Source organism: Monodelphis domestica, chromosome 3 (assembly GCF_027887165.1).
Source record: "Monodelphis domestica isolate mMonDom1 chromosome 3, mMonDom1.pri, whole genome shotgun sequence".
NCBI lineage: Eukaryota > Metazoa > Chordata > Mammalia > Didelphimorphia > Didelphidae > Monodelphis > Monodelphis domestica.
In genome coordinates this window covers 530,903,528-530,921,019 of record NC_077229.1, presented here as the reverse complement: position 1 = coordinate 530,921,019, position 17,492 = coordinate 530,903,528, and the positions used below count along the sequence as shown (strand labels likewise).

General features: G+C 42.2%; 1 protein-coding gene and 1 pseudogene across 3 annotated transcripts in view; one reads left to right on the top strand and one right to left on the bottom strand.

The window, feature by feature from the left end:
• Positions 1 to 17,492, top strand: part of SPTLC1 (serine palmitoyltransferase long chain base subunit 1) — a 71,785-nt gene that overhangs the window by 15,685 nt on the left and 38,608 nt on the right. The gene's annotated exons all lie outside the window — the stretch shown is intronic.
• Positions 6,889 to 9,226, bottom strand: LOC100014561 (guanine nucleotide exchange factor C9orf72-like; annotated as a pseudogene).

Here is a 17,492-nt window from a genome sequence, read left to right as displayed (position 1 = left end):
TACCACAACGTGTTCAGCCATTCCCCAATTGATGGGCATCCCCTCATTTTCCAGTTTTGGGCCACCACAAAGAGCGCAGCTATGAATATTTTTGTACAAGTCTTTGTGTCCATTATCTCTTTGGGGTACAGACCCAGCAGTGCTATGGCTGGGTCAAAGGGTAGATATTCTTTTGTCGCCCTTTGGGCATAGTTCCAAATTGCCCTCCAGAATGGTTGGATCAGTTCACAACTCCACCAGCAATGAATTAATGTCCCTACTTTGCCACATCCCCTCCAGCATTCATTACTTTCCTTTGCTGTTATGTTAGCCAATCTGCTGGGTGTGAGGTGATACCTCAGAGTTGTTTTGATTTGCATCTCTCTGATTATAAGAGATTTAGAACACTTCTTCATGTGCTTGTTAATAGTTTTGATTTCTTTGGCTGAAAACTGTCTGTTCATGTCCCTTGCCCATTTATCAATTGGAGAATGGCTTGATTTTTTGTACAATTGATTTAGCTCATTATAAATATGAGTAATTAAACCTTTGTCAGAGGTTTCTATGAAGATTTTTTCCCAATTTGTTGTTTCCCTTCTGATTTTAGTTATATTGGTTTTGTTTGTACAAAAGCTTTTAAGTTTGATGTAGTCAAAATTATTTATTTTACATTTTGTGATTCTTTCTATATCTTGCTTGGTTTTAAAGCCTTTCCCCTCCCAAAGGTCTGACATGTATACTATTCTGTGTTTACCCAATTTACTTATGGTTTCCTTCTTTATGTTTAAGCCACTCACCCATTTTGAATTTATCTTGGTGTAGGGTGTGAGGTGCTGATCTATTCCTAGTCTCTCCCACACTGTCTTCCAATTTTCCCAGCAGTTTTTATCGAATAGTGGATTTTTGTCCCAAAAGCTGGGATCTTTGGGTTTATTGTATACTGTCTTGCTGAGGTCGTTTTCCCCCAGTCTATTCCACTGATCTTCCTTTCTGTTTCTTAGTGTAATGTGGAAATTTAGGGGAGATGGGAGAGGTTATAATATAGTAATGGCTAAAATGTGGCTACAGGATTTATGTAATATTAAACAATGGCCGCCAAGGAATTTACTTATGAAATTCCTAAAAATGAAACACTCAAGTCAGAATGAAGTTTATGGAGGTTTAATCACACTGGGAGTAGGGAAAGGAGAGGGAGAGAAGGAGAGAAGAGAAAAGGGAAAAGGGGCTACTCAACCTCTGACCAAGGCAGAGGGAGTTTAGGCCCAAAGGCCCAGGTGGAAAGAGTCAGTCCTTAACTCACGTGACCAATCTGAAGGAAAGCTGTCTGCGGGCGTCCTCCCTCTCCAAGCTCCTAACACCAACTCTCCCTAACACCAACTCGCATCTCCCTCTCCCCACAGGAAGTGCCCGAATTCCAGAGGCTGTTCCCTACCTCACTTCCTGTGTCTCACAAAATCCAATGGTTGGCTCTAGCTTGGCTTAGGACAGCCCAGGTGGGCAGTTAGTTATTTCTGATTTGTCATTGACTAGCACATGCCCGTGTAGTGTGGGTGTGCACAATTTTTTGGGTGCTAGACCAAGATGGAGACTTTTAAAATTCACATTAGCCAGTACCAAATTGTTTTGATGACTGCTGCTTTGTAATATAGTTTTAGGTCAGGGTCTGCAAGGCCCCCATCATATGTGTTTTTTTTCATTATTTCCCTGGATATCCTTGATCTTTTGTTCTTCCAAATGAACTTTGTTATGGTTTTTTCTAAATCAGTGAAGAAGTATTTTGGTAGTTCAATGGGTATGGCACTAAATAGATAAATAAGTTTGGGTAGGATGGTCATTTTTATTATATTGGCTCGTCCTATCCATGAGCAGTTAATGTTTTTCCAATTGTTCAAGTCTAGTTTTAGTTGTGTGGCAAGTGTTTTGTAGTTGTGTTCATATAGTTCCTGTGTTTGTCTTGGGAGGTAGATTCCTAGGTATTTTATTTTGTCTAAGGTGATTTTGAATGGGATTTCTCTTTCTAGTTCTTGCTGCTGAGCTGTGTTGGAGATATATAGAAAAGCTGATGATTTATGTGGGTTTATTTTGTATCCTGCAACTTTGCTAAAGTTGTTGATTATTTCAATTAGCTTTTTGGTTGAATCTCTAGGATTCTTTAAGTAGACCATCATGTCATCCGCAAAGAGTGATAACTTGGTCTCCTCCTTGCCTATTTTGATGCCTTCAATTTCTTTATCTTCTCTAATTGCTACTGCTAGTGTTTCTAGTACAATGTCAAATAGTAGAGGTGATAATGGGCATCCTTGTTTCACTCCTGATCTTATTGGGAATGCATCTAGTTTATCCCCATTGCAGATGATATTAGCTGTTGGTTTTAGATATATGCTGTTTATTATTTTTAGGAATGACCCTTCTATTCCTATGCTTTCTAGTGTTTTTAATAGGAATGGATGTTGTATTTTATGAAAGGCTTTTTCTGCATCTATTGAGATAATCATGTGGTTCTTGCTAGTTTGCTTGTTGATGTGGTCAATTATGTGGATGGTTTTCCTAATGTTGAACCAGCCCTGCATCCCTGGTATGAATCCTACTTGATCATGGTGAATGATCCTTCTGATCACTTGCTGGAGTCTTTTTGCTAGTATCCTATTTAAGATTTTTGCATCTATATTCATTAGGGAGATTGGTCTATAGTTTTCTTTCTCTGTTTTTGACCTGCCTGGTTTTGGAATCAGTACCATGTTTGTGTCGTAAAAGGAGTTTGGTAGAACTCCCTCTTTGCTTATTATGTCAAATAGTTTGTATAGTATTGGGGTTAACTGTTCTCTGAATGTTTGATAGAATTCACAGGTGAATCCATCAGGCCCTGGGGATTTTTTCTTAGGAAGTTCTTTGATGGCTTGATGGATTTCAATTTCTGATATGGGATTATTTAAGAATTCTATTTCCTCTTCTGTTAGTCTAGGCAGTTTGTATTTTTGTATATATTCATCCATTTCTCCTAAATTGGTGTATTTATTGCCATATAATTGGGCAAAGTAATTTCTAATGATTGCCTTAATTTCCTCCTCATTGGAGGTGCTGTCCCCCTTTTCATCTTTAATGCTGTGAATTTGCTTTTCTTCCTTCCTTTTTTTAATTAGATTGACCAGTACTTTGTCTATTTTGTTTGTTTTTTCAAAGTACCAGCTTCTTGTCTTATTTATTAAATCAATAGTTCTATCACTTTCGATTTTATTAATTTCTCCCTTAATTTTTAGGATTTCAAATTTGGTTTTCTGCTGGTGGTTTTTAATTTGATCGCTTTCGAGTTTTTTCAATTGTATTTCCAATTGATTGATCTCTGCTCTCCCTTGTTTGTTAATATGAGCTTTCAGGGATATGAATTTGCCTCTGATTACCGCTTTGGCTGCATCCCAAAAGGTTTGAAAGGATGTTTCGCCATTGTCATTTTCCTTGATGAAATTATTAATTGTTTCTATGATTTCTTCTTTAGCTAAACGGTTTTGGAGTATCATATTGTTTAATTTCCAATTGGTTTTAGATTTGGTTTTCCATGTACCATTACTAATCATTATTTTTATTGCCTTGTGATCTGAGAAGGCTGCATTCATTATTTCTGCTTTTTTGCATTTGTGTGCTATGTTTCTGTGACCTAATGTATGGTCAATTTTTGTGAATGTGCCATGTGGTGCTGAGAAGAAGGTGTATTCCTTTTTATCCCTATTTATTTTTCTCCATATGTCTATTAATTCTAATTTTTCTAAGATTTCATTCACTTCTTTTACCTCTTTCTTATTTATTTTTTGATTTGATTTATCTAAATTTGATAATGGTTGGTTTAAGTCTCCCACTAGTATGGTTTTATTGTCTATTTCTTCCTTCAATTCTCCTAGTTTCTCCATTAGAAATTTGGGTGCTATATTATTTGGTGCATACATGTTGATTAATGATATTTCCTCATTGTCTAGAGTCCCTTTTAACAAAATATAATTACCTTCCCTATCCCTTTTGATCAGGTCTATTTTTGCATTGGCTTTATCAGATATCATGATTACCACTCCTGCCTTCTTTCTATCAGTTGAGGCCCAGAAGGTCTTACTCCATCCTTTCATTCTGACCTTGTGGGTGTCAACCCGCCTCATGTGTGTTTCTTGAAGACAACATATGGTAGGGTTTTGGATTCTAATCCATTCAGCTATTCGTCTACGTTTTATGGGTGAGTTCATCCCATTCACGTTCAAAGTTATGATTGTCATTTGTGGACTCCCTGGCATTTTGATTGCCTTCCCTAATTCTAACCTTTTCTTCTTCGGCTCTACCTTTTAGTCCGGTGATTTACTTTGAATCAGTCCCCCTTGTCCCCTCCCTTGATGTTTCCCTTTTTAGTCCCTCCCTTTTTGTTCCCTCCCCCTCCCCCCTCTCTTTCCCTCCCTTTTTGTTCTCCCTCTCCCCCTCCCCCCCTTGGTTTTCCCTTCTCCTTACCCTTGTTGGGTAAGATAGAATTCAAGATCCCAATGGATCTGGATGTTTTTCCCTCTCAGAGTTGATTTCCCTGAGATTGAGGTTTAAGTAACCCCCCCCCCTCTTCCTCTCCTTCTTATAGGAGTTTTCTTCCCCTCCCCTTCCCATGTGAATCTTTGTGTGAGAACCATTATTCTATTTGGTCTTTCTTTACCCCCTATTTATACATTACATTTTCCCCACATATTAGTATACATAGGTTGATATAAATGTAGTCCTTATAGAAGAGAGTTTGAGTAAAAGAAGAAGATAACATTTTCCCCTTTCCTTAATATTTACCTTTTCAGGTATTCCTTGCTCTTTGATTTTCGGTATCAAACTTTCCACAGAGCTCTGGTCTTTTCTTTGCAAAAAGTTGGAAGTCTTCTATTTTGTTGAATGCCCATACTTTCCCTTGGAAGTATATAGTCAGTTTTGCTGGGTAGCTGATTCTTGGTTGGAGACCCAGCTCTCTTGCCTTTCTGAAGATCATGTTCCATGCCTTACGATCATTCAGCGTAGAACTTGCAAGGTCTTGTGTGACCCTGATTGGCATTCCTTTATATCTAAATTGTCTTTTTCTGGCTTCCTGTAGGATTTTTTCTTTTGTTTGATAGCTTTGGAATTTGGCAATTACATTCCTGGGAGTTGTCTTTTGGGGGTTTAGTGTAGAAGGTGTTCTGTGAGCTCTGTCAGTGGCTGTATTGCCCCCTTGTTCTAGAATCTCTGGGCAATTTTCTTTGATTATATCTTGTATCACCATGTCCAGTTTGGTGTTTATTTCTGGCTTTTCTGGGAGTCCAATTATTCTTAAATTTTCTCTTCTCCCCCTGTTTTCCAGATCTATCACCTTGTCGGTGAGATATTTTATGTTCTCTTCTAATTTCTTGGTGTTTTGGCTTTGCTTTATTAGTTCTTGCTTTAAAGCCTGGTTTTCTTTTACAGTTTGGTCAAACTGGATTTGTAGATGCGTGAATTTCTTTTGCATCATTTCCCACTTTTCCTCCCAGAGGGCTTCCATCTTTTTGGTCCTTTCTGATTCAAATTCTTCATGGGTTTGTGGAGAGTTTCTATTTCCTTTGGAAGATTTTGGAGAATTTTCTTGTATATCTTCTTCTATCTGCTCTGTATTTTGTATTTTGGCTCCATAGAATGTGTCCAGAGTCGCCCCTTTCTTCTTATTTTTCTTGGTATTTTGGGGCTTCTGTGCTTCTGTGGAGTTTGTCATCTCTGAACGTGGAGGATTGGCTTTTCTTGTCTTTGTCTGGTGATCAGAGGCTGGGCAGATGTTGGTTCTATGAGCGTTCCCTGGGTTAAACTGAATATGCCTCACTGGAACTGGAATGGAAGGGTTGGACCAGGAGGCCACACTCTTCCCCCGGCTCTCTGGGTCAGGTTGCTTTCTGGAAGTTGCCTTCAGAATCGCTGGCCGTGAGGCTGTTTCGTCGGCCTGCGGGGGGATGGGCTGCCGCTTCCCCAAGCTCCGAGAGCACAGACTTTCACTGAGACTTGGATAGCAGGATCCAGCCCGTGAGGCTGTCTTGCCCGCCCTGAGGGTTGCTGTTGTTTTGACCAGCTCTCTGCAGCGGAGGCCCCAGGCAGTAACTTTCACCCGGACCGACCAGCTCTTTGCAGCGGAGGCCCCAGGCAGTAACTTTCACCCGGAATGGGACTTGGGTAGAAGACCCTGAGGGTTGTTGTTCCTCAGACCCTGCTCTCTGAGCCCGGCGCGGCTGCCGCTTCCGGGAGCCTTGGACTCTGCGCTCCTACCCCTGAGGTCCGAGGGATCTCGGGTTCTGGCTTTTAAGGGGAGCCGTACCTTTTGATCCGGGTCCAGGTCCAGGAGGAGGGTTCCCAGGGTCTGTGCTGTTGATCGTTTTGAATTTCGGCGCCTTAGGAGCTTCTAGTTTGAGATCGGTCGGGAAGGGTTTTCCGGAGATCTGAGCTTCAGCTTTCTCTAAGCCGCCATCTTAACCGGAACTCTCTACATTTTAAATAAGTTCACCTTCCCTTTTTGTTACTCTATACATTATTTTGGTAAACTGCTCTGATTTTCAGCTGTTCAGTCTACAGAATACAAAGTATTACAGCAGTCTAGCACCCTCAGGAAAAATAAAAATGTGGAAAAGGAAGAACGTGTGAAAAACGAACAGAGAACCTTGAGATGAATTCACAGAAATATTTTGGATTCTGAAGATAGCAGCTGCTGTCAACATTGACATCTTGCCCTAACCTGGCAGACTCTTCTAGTTGTAGACAAAAGGCCAGTCTGACATGTCAAGAGGGGATCCACTTATAACGATGCAACCGAGCTGCAAATGGAGAGTGGAGCTTTGCACAGATGACCCCACGGCTGGTTTTCTAGCACTGATTTTCTCCGAGTGATGAAATAACCTTAAAAGGAGGCTTTTAGAATGTCCTTAGCGCATCCCGCTCTTGGGCACGGGTGTAGCAAGGCCTTCCCAAGAGAAACGAGCGCAGGCCTGCTTGGCGTTTCTCAGCCAAAGCCACTACTGGGTTAAGGTCGCCCTCTGCTGTTAAATCAAGATCCGTCCTCAAGTTCCGAAGACCTTTCAGTGGCTTTTCAAACCCTGCTGCGTAGCACCCTCGGTATTTTAGCAGCGTTCAGGCTTTTCTATGGCGGACAAGCACGCCTCAGAGACAGACCAGGTTTCAAACGATCCAGGAAGGCTTTTACTAGCGTGTCTGTGTAGGACGTCTTGGAGGAAAGCTTTCGTCTGTGCGGATAGTCGTCTCCTGAGCCACGTCGTCTTCTGGACGCCGTCAGCTCTGACCTCACGTAACGACGCCGGTTACAGACATGTTCGTGACAAGGCGGCATCCGTTTCACTGGACTAACACCCCCATCCCTCCGTGTAGTCGGGCGTGGAGCCCTCAGGACTGGTCCAGACCTCGTACAAATGACCCGGATTCCTATTTAAAGGAAGGCTCGTCCCTCCAAAGTCCGGAGCACTCGCGTTCTGAAGGAGTTAGAGGAAGACGCAGCATCCTCTCCCTCTCGTTTACTTTAGCTGCGCTGCTCCCTCCTCCTGTGGAGCAGCCACAGGTCTGGTGACAAGGAAATCACTTTTAAAAGACTGATATATATTAATTTAAGGTCGCCAAGGAATTCAGCTATGTAATTCCTTAATGAAAACTCAAGTCAGCCGTCAACCTTTTATGGAGTTTAATTACAATAGGAGGAAGAAAGGAATTAGAGATAGAGAGATAGAGGGAGAGAGAAAGGGGAGAGAAGGGAATAGGGCTTAAATACCCCTTCTGTTTAGGCTGGGCCAAAAGGCCCAAGCCCTTAGATAGCTGGGGCAAAGAAAAGAGATCAGTCCCTATCACTCACGTGACCAAAATGGAGAAACAATCTCGGGGCCCCCACCTTCAGCTTCCTTCAGCGCAAGCTTCTCAGAGCACACTCCAACCCCTCAGCCCAACTCCTCAACCACCACCCCGAGCCTTCCAACCACCCTATCCTTAAGGAAACCCTCCAAATTGTCTCCCCTCAGTTCTCACATCTACCAATCACTGACCATCAATTTCCCTGTGCCAATGGAGGCTCTAGCTTAACCCAGGACTGCCCAGAGGTCTCTGGCCTTTGCACATGTCTGTTGAAGGTCATATTTTCAAATAATTAAATCTTTGATCCTTTGCTACAGCCCTTTCTAAATCCTGTTAACCTGAGTAGGGTAGAGATTGGAATAATTAAATTTTGATCTAGGCTGCAGCCCTTACTCAATCCTGTTAGGACTGAATAGGGTGGAGATTGATTCCAAGTATCTCCATTGTATCAATTCTAAAATCAATCAAGACTCAAAGAAATTCCTGTTCTATGTTTAAGCATAGGTCAAAGTCCTTTCCATTGTTCAGCAAAAGGTTTCTGTCCTAAAGTAATCTTAAGAAGGGAAGAGGAGGAAACTCTCATGCCAATGGGGTTCACATTCCAATAGCCAAGACCCACTATCAATAGGGAATTTTTCAAGTATGAAATTTCCCAATGGTGAAATTTCCAACATTTATAAGTCTAAGAAATTTTGAGGTTTACAGTCTGCAGGGGGGAGTGGATGGCACTGAGGACGAGGCCTTCACGGCAGCTGTCCCCAGGGTGTCCCCAGGGTCATCGTCATCCAGTACTGCATCACTTGTATTGATTTCCTCAGGAACTCGGCGTGATTTCAGAGATGAAAGGAGGTCCATTACAGGAATAACCTGTCCAGGGATCATTGGAGCGATGCTCGGACCCTGATCTTCCACTCTCTGTTCCTTCAATAGTCTTCTGGACATTCTCTTGCCTCTCTGAGGCATCCATGTCCTTCCTTTCCGGATGATGTGTGTCAATCTATCAACACACACTATGAAGGGGAAGGTAGAAACGGAGTTCAGACTGTGGCAGTATTATTGACAGTCCATATGACTCCTGTCTCCATTCCAGTCTCCATCAAAGACTAATGAAACAATAATTTCTCCGTTTTCAGACAACACAAAAAGCTTCCCATCTATGGCTCCATTCTCTGCCTTCCGAAGGATTTCTCCATCTAGAGTATGATTAGCAAGAAAAGTTATTTCTCCATCACTAAGAAGCAGTTGTTGTTTCTTGGGAGCCCAAATGTGCCTTACTCTAGGGCCAAGAATGTTGTCCCAGGATGCAAAAGGAGCTGCAAATAAAGGTGAATGCCCATTTAAAGCAATCTCAAGTCTTGGCAACAGCAGGAGATGGTGGTGGACAAAGAGTTGTCATGATTGCATCCTAACTCACATTATCATGATGTTCAGGTGACAACCTGCAGCCGCCACCGCAGCAGCTGCCTCCAGCTAACAACCGCAACCGCCAGCTATGAATATTCTTGCACAAGACTTTTTCCTTATAATCCCTTTGGGGTACAAACCCAGCAGTGCTGGATCAAAGGGCAGACAGTCTTTTGTCACCCTTTGGGCATAGTTCCAAATTGTCCTCCAGAATGGCTGGATGCATTCACAACTCCACCAGCAATGAAATAATGTTCGACTTTGTCACACTCCCTCCAGCATTCACTACTTTCCTTCACTGGCATGTTGGCCAATCTGCTAGGTGTGAGGTGATACCTCAGAGTTGTTTTGATTTGCATCTCTCTGATTATAAGAGATTTAGAACACTTCTTCATGTGCTTATTAATAGTTTTGATTTCTTTGGCTGAGAACTGCCTGTTCATGTCCCTTGCCCATTTATCAATTGGAGAATGGCTTGATTTGTTGTACAATTGGGTTAGCTGTTTGTAAATTCGAGTAATTAGACCTTTGTCAGAGGTTTTTGTTATGAAGATTGTTTCCCAATTTGTTGCTTCCCTTCTCATTTTGGTTGTATTAGTTTTGTTTGTACAAAACCTTTTTAATTTGATGTAATCAGAATGATTGGTTTTACATTTTGTGATTTTTTTTCTAGCTCTTGCTTGGTTTTAAAGTCTTTCCTTTCCCAAACATCTGACAAGTATACTATTCTGTGTTCCCCTAATTTTACTTATAGTTTCCTTCTTTATATACAAGTCCTTCGCCCATTCTGAGTTTATCTTCTGTAAGGTGTGAGATGTTGATCCAAACCTAATCTCTCCCACACTGTCTTCCAATTTTCCCAGCAGTTTTTATCAAATAGTGGATTTTGGTCCCCAAAACTGGGATCTTTGGGCTTATCATAGACTGTCCTGCTGAGGTCACTTACCTTGAGTCTATTCCACTGATCCTTCTTTCTATCTCTTAGCTAGTACCAAATTGTTTTTTTTTAACTTTTTTTTTAAAATATATTTTATTTGATCATTTCCAAGCATTATTCGTTAAAGACATAGATCATTTTCTTTTCCTCCCCCCCACCCCCCATAGCCGACGCGTAAATCCACTGGGCATTAGATGTTTTCTTGATTTGAACCCATTGCTTTGTTGATAGTATTTGCATTAGAGTGTTCATTTAGAGTCTCTCCTCTGTCATGTCCCCTCAACCTCTGTATTCAGGCAGTTGCTTTTCCTCGGTGTTTCCACTCCCATAGTTTATCCTTTGCTTATGAATAGTGTTTTTTTCTCCTGGATCCCTGCAAATTGTTCAGGGACACTGCAATGACACCAATGGAGAAGTCCATTACGTTCGATTATACCACAGTGTATTAGTCTCTGTGTAAAATGTTCTCCTGGTTCTGTTCCTCTCACTCTGCATCACTTCCTGGAGGTCATCCCAGTTCACATGGAATCCCTCCAGTTCATTATTCCTTTGAGCACAATAGTATTCCATCACCAACATTTACCACAGTTTGTTCAGCCATTCCCCAATTGATGGGCATCCCCTCATTTTCCAGTTTTGGGCCACCACAAAGAGCGCAGCTATGAATATTTTTGTACAAGTCTTTGTGTCCATTATCTCTTTGGGGTACAGACCCAGCAGTGCTATGGCTGGGTCAAAGGGTAGATATTCTTTTGTCGCCCTTTGGGCATAGTTCCAAATTGCTCTCCAGAATGGTTGGATCAGTTCACAGCTCCACCAGCAATGAATAATGTCCCTATTTTGCCACATCCCCTCCAGCATTCATTACTTTCCTTTGCTGTCATGTTAGCCAATCTGCTAGGTGTGAGGTGATACCTCAGAGTTGTTTTGATTTGCATCTCTCTGATTATAAGAGATGTAGAGCACTTTTTCATGTGCTTGTTAATAGTTTTGATTTCTTTATCTGAGAATTGCCTATCCATGTCCCTTGCCCATTTATCAATTGGAGAATGGCTTGATTTTTTGTACAATTGATTTAGCTCTTTATAAATATGAGTAATTAAACCTTTGTCAGAGGTTTCTATGAAGATTTTTTCCCAATTTGTTGTTTCCCTTCTGATTTTAGTTACATTGGTTTTGTTTGTACAAAAGCTTTTTAGTTTGATGTAGTCAAAATCATTTATTTTACATTTTGTGATTCTTTCTATGTCTTGCTTGGTTTTAAAGCCTTTCCCCTCCCAAAGGTCTGACATGTATACTATTCTGTGTTTACCCAATTTACTTATGGTTTCCTTCTTTATGTTTAAGCCACTCACCCATTTTGAATTTATCTTGGTGTAGGGTGTGAGGTGCTGATCTATTCCTAGTCTCTCCCACACTGTCTTCCAATTTTCTCAGCAGTTTTTATCGAATAGTGGATTTTTGTCCCAAAAGCTGGGATCTTTGGGTTTATCGTATACTGTCTTGCTGAGGTCGCTTTCCCCCAGTCTATTCCACTGATCTTCCTTTCTGTTTCTTAGCCAGTACCAAATTGTTTTGATGACTGCTGCTTTGTAATATAGTTTTAGGTCAGGGACTGCAAGGCCCCCATCATATGTGTTTTTTTTCATTATTTCCCTGGATATCCTTGATCTTTTGTTCTTCCAAATGAACTTTGTTATGGTTTTTTCCTAATTTAGTAAAAAAAAGTTTTTTGGTAGTTCAATGGGTATGGCACTAAATAAGTAAATTAATTTGAGTAGGAGGGTCATCTTTATTATGTTAGCTCGTTCTACCCATTAAGGTCATTTGTTTTTGATAGGAGCTACCTTATATTTTCTGTTATTTTTTTCAGACTTTTAATTTTTTACTAATATTTCTTGTCTTATGGAGTTAATGTTTCAATTTCATTTTCAAGGAATATTACTTGATTAAGATTTTTACCTCCTTATACTCAAGCCTCCATTTCCCCCCTTAAAGCTCTCATTTCCTTCCCCTTTATTTCCTTTAGTGCTCTTTATTTCATTGATGTGGCCGTTTTTGTGCTTTTACTTCATGTCATTTAGGACTTACAGTAGAGCTTTTGCCAAGTTTGTGATTTTATTGGATTTTTTCCCTTGTAGTTGATGTGTAGTTGTTCTTTTCTACTGAGTCCATGCTAATGATACAGTTCCATATTAATTTTCCTCATTTATGTTTACTTGTTTTTCCAGTCTTGAATTGCAACCTCGTTTTGGGTTTTGGCTTGTGTGCCCTTGGAAGTAGGTGATGTTTGACCTGGGTCTCTGTTGCTGGTCATCTGAGAATGAATATTGGATTCTTCGGGTACCTCAGAAGTTACTAGCCAGCAGTTATTTGGTGGGGTTGGTATGTGCAGGGCGGCCTCCAAACCAAGAAGGTTGCGTGAACCTCTGCTACGCTGTTCCCCACCTTTCCAAGCTTACAGACTTTTCTTCCTTGTTCCTCACACAGAATACTCTATCTGTTGTTCCTGTATCCCCCATACCTCCGGTCCTCTACCTACCTGCCATTCTCCGTAGAGCTTTCAAGACTCCGTTTGAATCTCGTCTACCGCAAAATAATAGCAAAATAGTGGTCCCGGAGGGGTGCTCAGCGTGTAGCAAACATTCTCTCACATGATCCTGAATGAGCCTGGTAGTTAGGAGCTTGTATGGTCCCCACTTTGCAGACGAGGCAGTTGGAGCAAACTGAGGGTCGATGATTGGCCTTGCGTCCACGTTTGAACTCCGCTCTTCGTGAGTCCGGGCTCAGCACTCGCCGTTGTTGCTGCCGTCGCTGGCCTTCCCTGACCCCCCTCTCGAGGGACCCTTCTCTGTTCCCTGTGTAGTTCGGATGCATGTTAGTTATTGGCGTGTTGTCACTCGAAAGGGAATCGCTTTGAGAAGGACAGAGAGAAAAGGAGGGGAGAGGGATTGGCATGCTCTCCCTCAAGTTTCTGAAAGCCTCCTTCTGGCTTCTGAGGGCAGACCGGGCCTGTCTAGCTCTTTACTCCCTGGCTGCCCGCGGAATCCGGCATGCACCACCCACAAACGCCTCCAACCCATTTCTACCTCTACTGTGGGTAGCCAGCTGCGAGGAGCCCCTTGGCCAAGAGGCCGACCTCCTGCTCTCTCGAAAGCCAGAGGCAGAGCCCCGCGGCCGCTGTTCCTTCCTCCTCTCCCGGCCGCCCCTGTGTCCCGGAGCTCTGCGTAGTCGCGCTTTCCCACGTGACTCCATCCATAGGGTTCCGGCTCGTCGCCTGTCAGTGAGCCCGCGGTCGTGCCGATTGGCCCTGTATCGGCTCAACCCATTTCCTGACTGTTCTCCATGAACTCTGTGCTCTGTGAGGTGTTTCACTGACTGAGAAGGCGCATCGAAGCCTGGACCGCTGCCTGCTGTTTCTGCCTTAGAGGGTGGGACGGTCCTCCTCTCGGAGAGCTACGTTGGACGGTCCTCCTCCCGGAGAGCTACCTTGGCAGTTGCCGTTGCCTGCGGGCCATCCCTACTTTCAAATTTTCTGTTGTATATTCTGTTAATGGGCTTAGCTTTTCGAGATTTTGAATTTGAATGGTCCTGTCACTTGTAAAAATTAAATTGTCTGGTAATAAAATGATTCTATTTGATGAGGTTTATTAAGGATGATTAGAAATCAAGGAATAAAGAAGATACAAAGTAAAAACCACGTGCCCGGGGCTGATGAGCCCATTCAAAAATCCCCGCGCTTAGCTTACTTACTACATCACTGCAGTGCAATGGAAGAGAGGGAGGGAGGCATTACTGCCAGTTAAGTACCCGTTGTGATCTCGCCAATGTGGGGACTCAGGTGAGATTACAGGGAATTCTGGGAAATACCAAGAACTTCTGGGGATGGAAGTCTGGGGTTCAAAATCTCCATTTTACAATCCCCCCCGAGGCCCGAGGAAGGCTAGTCTCTCCGATGGGTCTTGTAAACATACCAGATCTGAAATGACAATAATTTGAGGATAAGAGGAAAAGAGAACAAAACCAACGATTGCTAGGTGCATTGACAAAAAGCCAGTTGGGGGCAGTCCCCTTTGGTACGAGAGTGTACATACAAACAACTGCATTCAAACCCCACACGGGTCAGATCACCACATCCCAAAGTTCACTCTGGATCTTCTGGTGCAGCATGTGCTCTGTGCAGGCATCTTCATGGAGCCTTCTCCAAACAGTTCCCTTTCTAGATTTGGAGAGGTAGCAAGTTTCTTAACCTAAAATTACTCTCCAAAGGAATTTAAACTTTGCAATTTAAAATAATAATAATTATACATTCCCCCCCTGAAGAGGGTGTAACCCCTTTTCCAGATGTATAATCACTTAAATTTGAATTTTCCTTGTTACACAGTATTCGATGAAATATTTTAGCTTCAGGGTTCAAACTAGTCCTCTTTTCTATAGGAGTAGACCCCAAACAGTCATTTATCCTTTCAATTAGTCCAAGTGGGAATTTGTTCAGTTCTGAAAGAGTATTGACTTTATATTCAGTGTTTTCAGTTACAGGTGTCTTAGTTACAGTTTTCTTTGATTTTATATTGTTGAACTGTTTTGGATAATTGTGATTTTGTTATTTTTTTACTGCTGTCAATTTATGGTGGTGTTGTTGCAAATTTTTATAACTTTTCCTTCTCTGATCAATTCCTAAACCAAATCTGTACTGAAAGAAATTCCCCAGATATGTTTTAATTTGTTCTCTGGTTTTCTCTTGTCCAGTTACTATGCTCCCCGTTTCTGAATTTTTTACATCTTGTTTCACCTCTGCAATTATATTTCTGATCTCTGTTTCCATCTCCATAACTTCTCAGCTTTTTACCAATGTTTTGTTTTAATCCTTCAGGGGAAATTCACAGAACCTATAAATTCATTTTGCAGGTACCACCCATGTAACACCATCTCCCTTTTTATATTTCAATTTCAATCCCTTTTGTTTCTTCTTTTTAACACTAGTCCAATTATTTCTCCCATACACAATCTCTTGCTTTAATAACCCTGGATCCTGGCTTCCTGCTGTATATCTCCCTTTTGTCACAACATCTGGGTAATGTGGTTTTTCACCTTTTTGTATAGCCTGCTGCATTGCTTTCAAATCTGGCGTTTGTGATTTTTAGTGAACACTGTGAACAACAAGTTGTAGTATTCTTGTAATAAGTCTTGCCCTGGGTATTTGGCGATGTCTTGTGTTTCTGATGTGACCATGTCCATATTTCTTTTTTTCATATAACAATATCTGACTGTGTGCCTGATCTTGTTGCACAAAAAACATTTCCTGGTTTCTCTCTGACCCCTTTGATTTTGGTAAGTAGGTCTAGAATATGTTCTAATGATGTTTAACTTTTTCACCTCTTCAATTTCTTTTGATCTCAATGAGTTTTCATTACTCTGCAGTTCCTGTATAAACTCATCTTGTTCTCCTTCCTCCTCTTTCTGATTTTCATGGAGGTATGTGGCTGTGTCCCTAAGTTCAGAGATTGAGATGCTGTCATACTTAGGGAAGAAATTCCTAAAGAAATTTCTTAACTGCAGATTACATCCCTTCAAAAACTGCCTATGGATATGGGCCCCTGATTCTTGTGGGTCCTGGCTAATTCCCATTATTGATTTTATGTTTTCAGTTAGTCTATCCATGTAACTAGCAGGGTGTTCGTTCTTTTCTTGGACCACCCTGTCAGACTTGCTTCAAGCATTTGGTCTAGAGCAGAATGATTTCATTGCTTGCAGGAGGTCTTCCTGCATCTCTTGAGATACATGAAATGAGCCGGTCTGGCAAAATTGAAGTCCTCACGTTCGTGTGCCCTTGGCCAATCGGTCAAGGTCTCATCCTGCCTGGTCTTTTCCACCAACTGTCTCTGTTCAGGGGGGCTGAAAACTTCTCCCATAATAAGGTCAATATCATCAAAATCAGGCTCATAAACTTTGAACGTCCTTTTCAGCTTTTAAACATTTATAAGGCTCAGAGGCGAATTTGGGAAATCGTTTTTTCAGCAAGTCCAAGTCTTGGGTGGCATCAGTGATTCGTGCCACGGCACAAAGAGGCAGGATTTGATGAGCCCCTGTGACCTCAGTTGTTCTGTTGTCCTGTTTGCTACTGTCCTTAGTATGGTCAGAAACCTTTTCCATAACCGTGGTGTCATTGGTCTTGTCTTTGTCATTCCCTAAATTAACTGGCACCCCCACCTTATCCTTAGTTGTTTCAGCCATTTCCCTAACATTGTCCTTCTCTTTGTTTCATTACACATATTCTTTACCAGGTCTTCCAGTTTGCTGTCTGAACCTAATATTTGTGCAGACTTTAAGGATGTGACAACATCCTTAAAACAGATTTTAGATAAGAGAGGGTTTGTATGGTGGCCCTAAGGATCGCCTAGATTTGGGTCACCAGCTGCCAAACCACTGAGTTGGAGAACCGTATCATGGTAGTAAACGACGTCGTTTTTGCAGTGAGTTCTACCAGATCCATCCTTACCGGTGTTACGGTGTTATAAAGGACACGGTACGCCCAATCTATAACTAATGCCACGAGCACAGATGCCCAGAAGAATACTTGCAGCATTGTGTTTCCTCTCCAAAACTCCTCTGTCCTTGACCCTTCACAATGGCTACCCTTGTTTAGGAGTTCCAACTGACGATTGCCTGGGATGGATTCTGGCTTTTTCCTGGGGGGACTTTGAAAAGGAGGAACCGATGTTCAGCTGTTTGGGGATTGGCTACGACGTGACACTTCCTCCCCCGTCCCAAGCTGAGCTGTTACTAGTGGAGTCCGTCCGTCTGTATGAAAGGGAGGGTATTCCTCAGCTTCCTTCTTGAAAGGATGGCGTTTTGAAGCTCCCCTCCTAACACACAGACTCAGATTCGAGGTCTATCAGAAATCAAGATATCTAATTTATGTGGGTACAAAGGATGGAAAGGGTCATGGAAAAGGACAGTGGGACGAGGAGATCCCAAAAATATATTCCCCATCTAGCTTTTGAGGGTTTTGACCTAAGTAATCTTCAGAAATAAGCTCTGGGTTCCCCTAGAGGAGAAGAGAGTCTTCATCCCAAAGATTGGCTCCCGTTGAGAATTGAGATCTTCTTCTGTTCAAGCAAAGGATTGAGAGATTTTGTATATTCCCAGCTCCAGAGAGCCCACGGTCGAAGAGCCTCGGTCTTTCTCCCCCTGCTTTTGAGCCTGGCTGGGATTCCATCCCATCCCCCCCGGTCTCGTGAGGTGCCATTTGCTCCTCTTCTGAAGCATTTCTTCCCCATTCAGTACTTCTTTGCTTCTGGATCATCCCCTTGCACACACG